We start from the raw sequence: 11,214 nt of genomic DNA, 5'->3' as shown, positions 1-11,214 counted from the left end.
AAGAGCTCCGACTGCTCTCCCAGAGGTCCTAAGTTCAATTCCCAGCAACCACATGGTAGCTTACAACCATCTGTAATGAGATCTGGTGTGTCTGAAGACAGCTACAGTGTACTCCTATACATTAAATAAATACATAAATCTTTTAAAAAGATAGATAGATAGATATACACATACATACAGATAGATTCATATACATTAAATATATATAATATATTAAATCCCATATAAATGATCAAATAAGTTCCATATGTACTTATGGGATTTATTAGAGAGGCTTATAGGCTAGTCCAAAGCTGGCATTACACCAGTGGAAAATCCAAGAACCCAGTAGTTGTCCAGTCCATGAGGCTGGGTGTCCCGGCTGGTCTTCAGTGAACATATGGACTTGCCAGTGACAGAGGGCAGGCAGGGGAAGCAAAGGGCATTGTTCCACCTCAAATGATCCAGATTTGGGGTGGATCTCCCACTAGAGATTATTAGTAAAGTCCCTCAAAGGTGTACCTTGATGCTTGGGTTTCAGTTAAATCCAGATGCAGGCAAGGTGACAGCCAATAATGGCCATCACTGTGTATTAGTCAGGGCTCTCTAGACTCATAGAACTTATGGAATGCCTCTCTATATTAAGGCAAATTACTGCGATGACTGACAGTCTGTAGTCCAACTAACCCAACCTTGGGCCACTATGAGTGGGAAGCCCAAGAATCCAGTAGTTGCTCAGTCCCACAAGGCTAGCTACTTCAGCTGGGTTTCTGTATAAGCTGGAATCCTAAAGAAGTAGATTCCAACAGACATGCTGGCAAGTAAGTGCAAGCTAGAGAGTGAGTCTTCCTTCTTCCAGTGTCCTTATGTAAGTCTCCAGCAGGAGGCGTGGCCCAGATTAAAGGTGTGCACCACCACACCTGGATCTGGGACTCGTTTTGTCCCAGGCTGACCTTGAACTCAGAGATCTCCTTGAGTCAGTCTGCAAGGATTAAAGGCATGTAGTACCTTGCCTGGGCCTAAGCCTTTCATGGCCACTGTGCCTCAAGATCTCCATGCCAAGATCCAGGTCAGAAACTTGTGTTTTCCAGCCTCAAGACCTGGATCACAGGTTTACCCTCCAATTCTGGATTGTAGTTCATCCCAGATAGAGTCAAGTTGACAACCAGGGATAGCCACTACACAGTGCCTATTCTGTCATAGCGTGCCCTCCATTTCTAAACCCAGTTCTACCCTTGCCTCTCTCTTCTTAGTCCTTTCTATGTGCTGAAGTCCAGGAAGACACGGCTTCTGCTTCTGTCTCCTGTCGCAGATACATCATTCCATTAGCCCACCTTACCTCCCTCTGGAAACCCTAACCTTGACATAGACACACACACACACACACACACACACACACACACACACACACACAGACACACACACAGACACCCACAGACACATGCTACCCCACAGATATACAAGACCCCACACACACAGACACCCATACACACACAGACACACACAGACACACAGACACACACACATACAGACACCCACAGACACATACTACCCCACAGATATACAAGACACACCCCATACACAGACACCCATACACACACACACACACACACACAGACACACACACACACACATACAGACACCCACAGACACATACTACCCCACAGATATACACAGACACCCACACACACAGACACAGACACACACACACACACACACACACACACACATACAGACACCCACAGACACATATTACCCCACAGATCCCACAGATATACACAGACACCCCCACACACAGACACCCATACACACACACATTCTTCTTGTTGATCTTCTCTGAGTTTCTCTCTGAGGAACAAACACTAGAATTCTTGTTAAAATTTCCCTTCAAGGTATCAAAAATGCAAAGCTAATATACACTAAAAATCTCTCTGTTGCAATATCCACGCTCGAGGATTTTGACAATAAGAAATCTCTCAGGTAAGAATTCTATAAGTCATTCATTTTAACAGAGATGACAAATTTCTGGTGTGTTTGGTGCTGTCTAATTTCCCTCCACCTCCCAGGGCTCTGGGTTCTGTATCAAAACTGAGCGGGTCCAGCTTTTCAACGAAACCCGTGAGACACCAGCCTGCTTCCTCCTCTTCTGTCAAGAACCTTGTGGCTCCCTGAGACCCACTTGGAAAAATCCCCGAACCATTTCTTAATGGTTTCTTTGTCGGGGGTGTCTTTGTCCAGTCTGTTGTAACAGAGTCCCTGAGATTCAGTGATTTATAGTGAACAAATTTACTGTACCATCGCTCTGGCTAGAAAGCCCCAAATCAAAGGGCTTAGGCCAGACCTGAGGCTTCTGGTAAAACACCTTCTTCACCTCATAGTAAACAAGGCTAGTGGGGGAGAGGAAAGAGACACAGAGGGTGCCATCATAACTTTCCTAGCCCGCCCACTCTGGAAATGATCACATTAGCATTTGCGAGTGCAGATCCCCCTATAGATAGTCTCTCTCTCTCTCTCTCTCTCTCTCTCTCTCTCTCTCTCTCTCTTTTTTTTTTTTTTTTTTGTGCTTTTATTTGAACACATAACAGGCACACAAGCCATGTATCCATTCTCTTCGCTGCGTAGCCTGGCGTTGGGATTAGTGACTCTGATGGCCAGCTGTGCTGCTCTTCCTACAATGGCTTTTCGGTTCTTAGAGGACACATTGTGAGCAATCTCAGCACAGTAAGATTGTTGCACATCAGCAGCACTTCCAGCTCCTTGACATTGTGGACCAGAAACTTCCGGAAGCCGCTAGGCAGCATGTGCTTGGTTTTCTTGTTACTCCCGTAACCAATGTTGGGCATCAGGATCTGGCCCTTGACTCTTCTCTGCACCCTGTTGTTGATGCCTCTGGGTTTCTGCCAGTTTCGCTTAATTTTCACATATCGGTCCGACTGGTGCCTGATGAACTTCTTGGTCCTCTTTTTGACGATCTTGGGCTTCACCAGAGGCTGAAGGGCAGCCATGATGCCGCAAAACGATGGCAGCCACCTCGCAGGCAGCGCCAAGGAAGAAACCCCCCTATCACTCTTAAAGGCTGCAGCTCTCAACACTGTTGTGTGGGGAATTAAGTGCTCTTGCCTGGACTTTGAGGACTACTCTCAAACCAAAGCGATGGACCTGGCATTACATTTTAGTGATAGAACATTCTAGACCCCAAAAGGGAACAGTGAAAAAACAATGGCATTTATCCTCAGGTCACTGGCTTGGGAGCACGAATGCCTGGCAAATAGAATCTGGAGTAGAATTTAGACTAGAACCCTCCTGCCATACTACAGCAGCTGAGTACTCCGGGCTCCACAGGCTACATGTCCCCTATGGTGGTGAGAATGGGTATGGCTTCCATACACTCATGTGTGTGGAGGCCTGGCCCATAGGGAATAGCACTGTTAGGATGTGTGGCCTTGTTGAAGGAAGTGTGTCACTGTGAGGGTGGGCTTTGAGGTCTCATATGCTCGAGCCATGCTCGGGGTAGAAGACAGTCTCCTGCCGCTTCCGGAGCAAGGTGCAGAAGTCTTGTCTCCTTCTCCAGCACCATGTTGTCTGCCATGTTTCCCGTCATGACGATAATGGACTAGACCTCTGAACCTGTAACCCAGCCCCAATTAAATGTTTACCTTTATAAGAGTCTCCCCTAAGACACTGCCCATGTGCTTTTGTTTCTTTTTCTGTAGACTGATGGACTTCTTCTTCACCCACTTTGCTCACATTTGTGGGCATTTGGTAACGTACGGGGCTTAAAGTGAGCAGCCCTGGCTCTCAGGAAGACAGCCAAACCCATTAGTCATTTGTTACAGTGATTGAGATGGTTGTGAGTGAAGAGGTTATTAAGACCAAGAATAACAGTACTCAGAAGGTGTAAGCTTTATTAATATTTCTCTACTACAGCAGAATCGTGCCATCCAGTAAGGACTACCTAGTTTAACCAGTTACGGAAGTAATTTATGTGCTCCGTGGTAATTAACCTTGTGGACCTGAGGTGCCTGAGGGGAGGTTTAAGAGAGCGGCACATTTTAATAAGAACTCCGGGGAAAGATGTATAAGGGAGAGGAGCTGAAGCCAGCTGAACCTGGAGGGAAAGAGCTACGGCAAGCATTGGAGGCCAATAAGAGGCCTCCTGCTTCAGGTATGGTGATAGCCCCTGGGATATTTAATGGTGCTACACTGAATATTTCAGGCCTCTGCCGTAAGCACAAATACTTCAAAATGAAAAGGGAATTTCACTATAAAGGAGTCTGAGTCCTACAAGAGCTCAGCTTTCTCCAGGACGGGTACGTCTATGTGTTCCTTGTTGCGGTGCTGGGGTTTGAACCTAGGGCCTCATACCACTGAGCCACATTCCCCTGCCCCCGCCCACCCCACCTCCACCCCCACCCCCTCTGATGTTCTGCTATCCCTTTCTACTGGTCTCTAAGCAATTTCATGGTTTGCCTAACAGTAATCCCAGCCACTCACACCTCACCCCCTGCCGTTGTTGGGCTGGCCCCTAGGTATTCTTCCAAATTCCGGTTAGAATAACATTTGTGATGTTTAATCCAGAAGTGTCAATTTAGTTGGATTAAGAGACCCCTCGGGAGATTAGCAAAGCATGCTTTTTTGAGTATGTCTGATGGTGTCTGTGATTTCCAAAAAAGGATCAGATCAATCATGAGGGCTTTGACCTCAACGGTTTAACACATTGATAGATTCTGTTGTGCCAGGGAATGTTCGTGAACCCCCAAAAAACCACTAAGGAGCCAAGTCTGATACAATCACATTAGGGTCTCTTTATTCAGGCTCAAACTTGGGCTCCCCGCCAGCCCTGACGCAGCATGAAGGTGGAGCTCTGAGCCTAGTTTTAGGTAGGTATTTGTAGAGGTAAGGAGGGGGTATCCAGCCCGGTACACATCCGAAGGGGTAGGGGGCACATTATGGCCTTTTACATAATTGGCTGGTGCCGGGAGCCAAACCATCAACTTAACTTCTGTTTTCCCCCTGATTGGTGGTTGTTAGGAAACAAAGTGTTAGGGGCAGACTTGTAAGTTGGAGGTGCAGATTTTGGGGGGATAATCTGGAAACTGGTGTTAGACGCAGGTCTTGTCGGGAGGGCGGGTAACCTGGAAATTGGTGCTAGGTACCGGCCTGTTAGTTAACGTGAGTTCAACCTCAGGTCAGGTTCTCTAAGGCGGAGTCTGAACCCAAAAGATTTTGTCTCCCAAGTCAAACATTTTTTTTTTTTTTTTTTTTTTTTTGAGACAGAGTCTCACTACGTACTCAGGGTGGCCTGGGACTCACTATGTAGGCCACACTGGCCTGAAACCCACGGAGATCCTCCTGCCTCTGCTTCTCTGGCACTGAGACTAATGACACAGGCTTGGATTTAAGCTCTGAGTAAACATATGGGGGAGTGGTGGAACTTGGCAAGGCGAGGCCCAGGGAGAAAGTGAGTCCCGGAAGGTGTGATCTTAACAGTGTTTCTGGCTCTAACCAGCTCCTGCTCCTCTTCTTGCTTCCTGGCTGCTGTGATGTGAATAGCTTTCTTCCACCGTGAACTGCCTCTGTTCCGCTCTAGCCTCCCAGGAGCCTGGGAGTAACAGAGCCAGCCAGGTGCTGGCTGGAGCCTCTGAACCCAGTAGCAGAGTTAAGTGTCTCCCCCCTGAAGCTGCGACAGGCATTTTGTCACGGTGATGGCGAATAGGAGGGACACCTCCTTCACAAAGCTTCCTGGGCCCCATGCCATGAAACGGCATCTTCCTTTTTTTTTTTAACCACTCTTTACTTGTAATAGTTATTTATTTTTTATTTAGTCATTCATTCGTTTATTTTACAATGTGTTTTTCTGTGTTTCAGTTTTGGCCTTTTTGAGAGAGGGTCCCCATGTAGCCCTGGCTGTCCTGGAACTTCCTGTGTAGACCACACTGGCCTCAATTCACGGAGATCCACCTGCCTCTGCCCTCTGAGTTCAGGGATTAAAGACACCCAGCACCATGCTTAGCTTTTTTTTTTTTTTTTTTTTTTTCTAGTTTTTGAGATTGTCTAATGAAACTGGGGCAGGTCTCAGAAGCCCGGGATGATGCTGAACTTTGTCCACCTCCCAAAGTCAGGGTTCCAGCAAGTGCCATCATCCCTGGCTGGGTCTCCACGGCTGTACGTTCTGTTGAGCTGGACAGCATCTGTCTTTTTATGTTTTTTTTTTTTTCTCTTTTTTCTTTTTTTCGGAGCTGGGGACCAAACCCAGGGCCTTGCGCTTGCTAGGCAAGTGCTCTACCACTGAGCTAAATCCCCAACCCCTCTTTTTATGTTTTTTTTACTCCTTTTCTTTTTTTTTTTCTTTTTTTTTAAGAGCTAGGAACGGAACCTAGGGCCTTGCGCTAGCAATCGCTCTACCACTGAGCTAAATCCCCAACCCCTCTTTTTATGTTTTTAATCGCTATGTCTCCCCTCCCCCATGCCTAGAACAGTACGTGGATCAGGGCTGAATGAAAATTTACTGAATGAATGCATTGTTGAGTAAATGACCCCTGCCTTCCCTCCAACTTCTCCATCAAGCACCTCCAGAAAGTCCATCCCTAGGACCCTCAAAGTCAGAGGACCTCCCACCAAATGCCTGTGCTGTGACACTAATTAAAAGCTCATAAAAAAAAAAAAAAACTCACTGGGCAATGGTGGCACTTTAGTCCCAGTTCTCAGGAGGCAGAGGCAGGCGGATCTCTGTGAGTTTGAGGCCAGCCTGGTCTACAGAGCGAGTTCCAGGACAGCCAAAGCTACACAGAGAAGCCATGTCTCCAAAATTAATTAATTAATTAATTAATAAAAATAAAAAATAGATAAGTATAAATAGAATAAGTTAAATTAAAATTTAAAAAAAAAAAAGAAAGAGTAGAAAGTTATAATCGTGGGACTGACCCTTGAGCCCAGAGTGTGGCCTCCGGTGCCTCTCTCTGAGGAGTGCCGGGATCCTCTACATCTGCGGCCTGTCAGCAGCATAACTTCTGCCTTAGTCACCCTCCTAAAATAGCCCTTTCTTGGCTAGGAAAGCTCCCCTCGACACTTAAGGACACACTCCTGGCTTCTACCAGGCTACTGCCAAACCTCTTTGCCACCTGTGTGACCTGACCCCTAGAAACAAATCAGAGGTGCTGGCCCTGCCTTAAACTGACCCCGAGAATCCCCCTGTCCCCCAAGCTCTCATCAGAGAAGCGTCGAGAATTTGCCTTCCAAAGGCAGCTCAAATCAGGACCTATTCTAGGAAACCTATTTTCACACCTATATGGTTTAGGTATGAAGGATCTCCCCAATAGGGCTGTACATTGCTAATGTCTCACATTTTATTCTTTATTATGTATTCTATGTGGTAGAGGGAATCAGTGTGCGGACCACCTTCAGGTGCCCTCAGAGGGCAGCAGTCAGATGCCCTGGAGTTTGAGTTACAAGTGGTTATGAGCCACCTGGCATGGGGGCCAGAAACTGAAGGGTTTCTGTCTCCCTGGTTACCATGAAGTCAGCAATGAAGTCCCCTGCATGAACAGCACCTGCTCTTAACCAAAGGAGCCATCTCTCCACTTCCCAAGAGGATTTTATTTTGAAGACTCAGATCCCAGCATTAAGGTTTTGATTGCTGTATAGAGACACCATGGCCACGGCAAGCGTTATATAGGAAACCACTTAAATGGGGCTGGCTTACGGTTCAGAGGTTCAGTCCATTGCTGTCATGGCGAGAAGCATGGCAGCGTGCAGTCAGACACGGTGCGGGAGAAGGAGCTGAGAGAGTTCTACATCCAGTTCACAGGGCAGCAGGAAGAGAGAGTGACACTGGGCCTGGCTTGAGATTCTGAAACCTCAAAGCCCCTCCCCTAGTGACACACTTCTCCAACGAAACCACACCTACCCACAACAAGGCCACGCCTCCTAATAGCGCCAGTCCCTTTGAGTCTATGGAGGCCATTTTCTTTTTTTTTTTTTTTGGTTCTTTTTTTTCCGGAGCTGGACCCAGGGCCTTGCGCTTCCTAGGCAAGCGCTCTACCACTGAGCTAATCCCCAACCCCTCTGAATGGGTTCTTAAGAGTTGGGTAGCCCATTGACATCCCATCTTGGGTGGGAGAGGGGCTGCCCCACCCTGATAAGCTATTGGTAGTTAATGGCTGCAAAGGAAGGAAATGTGGGAAGAAGGGGTTCAGTGGGAAAGGAGAAGAAAGGAGGTGACGACAGCATGTGACAATGACCATGGACATTGTATACACGTGTGAAATTGTCAAAGAATTGGGTGTGGGCAAGGGGAACACATGAGACTTTCTTGGAGGAAGTGGGTCACAGAGGACGTACCTTTGAAGAGAAAACATTGCTCCCTGGCCTCTTTCTGTCTCCCTAGTCACCATGAAGTCAGCATTGGCGTGCCTACACACTTGGCTACAGCCATGATGTTCTGCCTTACCATGTCCATTAAGAGTGGAGACAGTCAACCATGGATGAGAGCTTCTAAAACAGGGAGACACAATGAAGCCCTCTGTGTTTAGGTCACTCATCTTAATGTATTTGTCACAGAGAAAAAAAAAGCAGACCAGCGTCCCTTCCTCTTTCTTGCATGGCTTTGTCAATGTCTTACGTTTGTGCTCAGTGTCACCAGTATATATGGTAAGCCCTAAAGGAGCCAGCGATGGGATTTTCACTCACCACAGGCTTCACTCCTGCTGGGGTTTGTTCCCTAGAGACTCGTGTGAGAGGTCTGGCCCCTAGCAGAGTGATATTGACCATAACTCAACTGAGCCAGAATTCAGCAGAATCAGTAAAGGACACCAGAAAGACCATGTGTCAGTGAAGTGCAGATGCTGTGGGGACAGCCTGTGTTTTGGGGATGTGCAGACACTGTAAAGTCAGCTGTGGACTTGCCACCTGCCCCATGGAGCAGATGGACACACAAGGGGAGAAGCAGAGAGGAAAAATGGTCTCTGTGGAGTGTCTGGTTTTCTGGATCATCTAAGCTGGCCCTACAGTTTACTTGTTTGTTACTTGAAGGCAAGCCCTGAGTAGCAGGGCCCTCTATGTCAAACAGTGTTCAGACATTAGCAACTGCAGAAGGGGAGTTAAGTTTGTTATTTGCTGCTCTCCTTACTTGTGAGTGTCTCCTTTCAACTGAGTTAATAGATATCATCAGGATGCTGTAATTAGCCTGGCATGGCTAATTGCAGCAGGCAGATCTCTGTGAGTTCGAGGCCAGCCAGGTCTATACAGGGATACCTGACCACAGAGCAGACAGACAGACAATGCCTACCCAGTAAGAAGGGAGTGGGAGTATACAGCGAGTGAGACATACGATAAACAGAGCTCAAAAATATATATTCATATGCATTTGTCTTTTTTTTAAAAGATTTATTTATTTTTTATATATAAGTACACTGTAGCTGTCTTCAGACACACCAGAAGAGAGCATTAGATCTCATTACAGATGGTTGTGAGCCACCATGTGGTTGCTGGAATTGAACTCAGGACCTCTGGAAGAGCAGTTGGTGCTCTTAACCGCTGAGCCATCTCTTCAGCCCTGCATTTGTCTTAAATATATATTCACTTCTATGTTATGTGTGCAGGTGTTTGGCCTGCATGTATGTCTGGGTACCACGTATGTACAGTGCCCATAGAGACCGGAAGAAAGTGTTGGGTCCCCTGGAACTGGAGTGGCTGATGGTTGTGAGCCTCCATGTTGGTGCTGGGAGTGGACCCTTGAGTCTGTATTCTTTACTGCTGAGCCATCTCTCTCCAGCCTCAACCTCTTTTCAAATTCCCAGCTGAAGAAATGTTTGTCCACATTTTGTGGCCTTGGCCTAGAGCCTTTACAGATCTGAGCTGATCACTCAGAAAACGGTCAAGCAGAAGGACCTCTCCCCCATCATACCTCAGGTCAAGTCGAAACCAGAGGCACTGGTCGCACCTTCCTCCTGCCTACTGACTCTGCCGTCCTGGAGGTGGTGTTTGCAGGATCTTAATGCTATAATCACACAGCCACATACAGAGTCCCTTCAGTGTTATCACACTTGATAGGAGAAGGTATCTCTGAGGCTAAGCACACAGCTGCCTGCCGGACTGCCTGGGGTCTTGTCTCAGGCAACATTGTTCTCCTTGTTTATTCGGGGGGGGGGGGAAAGTTGTCAGAATCTAAATGGAGTCACTAATGTCAGTTGTAACAAAAACCAAATAAGTAAAACTGGGAAGGGAGGGGTGTCACACATGCTATAGCAGACACTAGTAACTACTCCAAAAGACTAACCAGAACCATACCCCAGAGAGACATCTGCTGGGACAACTGTTTACTTACCCTAGAATGAGGTGGCTCATCCTGGTTACCAATTGGACGGCCGAGGCTTATTGATTTAAGATGCTTATGCAACCTCCCTCACTTTGCCTTTAAGGACTCTCCCATGGGCTGGAGAGATGTTCTGCGGTCACCTCGCTGCTGCTCTTGCAGTGGACTCAGGTTCGGTTCTCAACACCCATATCAGGGGCCTCACGGCCACCTGTAACTCCTGTTCCTGGGGATCCTACACCTTCTTCTGGCCTCCACGGGCACTGTGCAAACCCAGTGCACAAGCAGACAAGCAGGCGCGCGCGTGCGCGCGCGCGCGCGCGCGCGCGCACACACACACACACACACACACACACACACACCCCAGAAAACAAGGAAAACAAACACCCACAAAATGCCATGAAATTTATATTTAATGGGCAGGAAAGGAAGCCAAGATGGGATCCAGAATTCTCAGCCTCCTGGTCTCTCCCAGCACCCAGTCCTTACTCTTACCCTCTCCTCCTGTGGTATGTAAGGCTGACCCAGAGGCCCTGTGACTACAGAAACTGCCCCGCATATCCAAGCACACATCACTCAGTAGCTGGGGCTCCTCTCAGCTCTTCTCACCCCACCCCCTACCCCAAACTTCTCCAGCCCATGCCCTTCCCTTCACTCAGTGTCTCATTCCTACATAAACCTGACATTTCTGCCTTGTGCTCTTAGCTGTCTTTTGCTCTCTTGGTCCCCTGTGCTTGGTTCTTGGTCTCTATTCTTCCCCTCCTCTCCTCTGTTTCTCTCTTGCTCTCTGCCCAGCTCTCTCTCATGGGCATGCTCACTGCACTACTCTCCCTCCCAGGTCCGGACTCTTCTGTATGCCGCCAGCTGTGTTCTCCCTCTCATCTGCTTATAAGATGTCCCAGGACGCATCTCATATCTATAAA

The sequence above is a fragment of the Rattus rattus genome, chromosome 1 (genome assembly GCF_011064425.1).
Source record: "Rattus rattus isolate New Zealand chromosome 1, Rrattus_CSIRO_v1, whole genome shotgun sequence".
Classification (NCBI taxonomy): domain Eukaryota; kingdom Metazoa; phylum Chordata; class Mammalia; order Rodentia; family Muridae; genus Rattus; species Rattus rattus.
Note: the sequence above shows the minus strand (reverse complement) of the source record.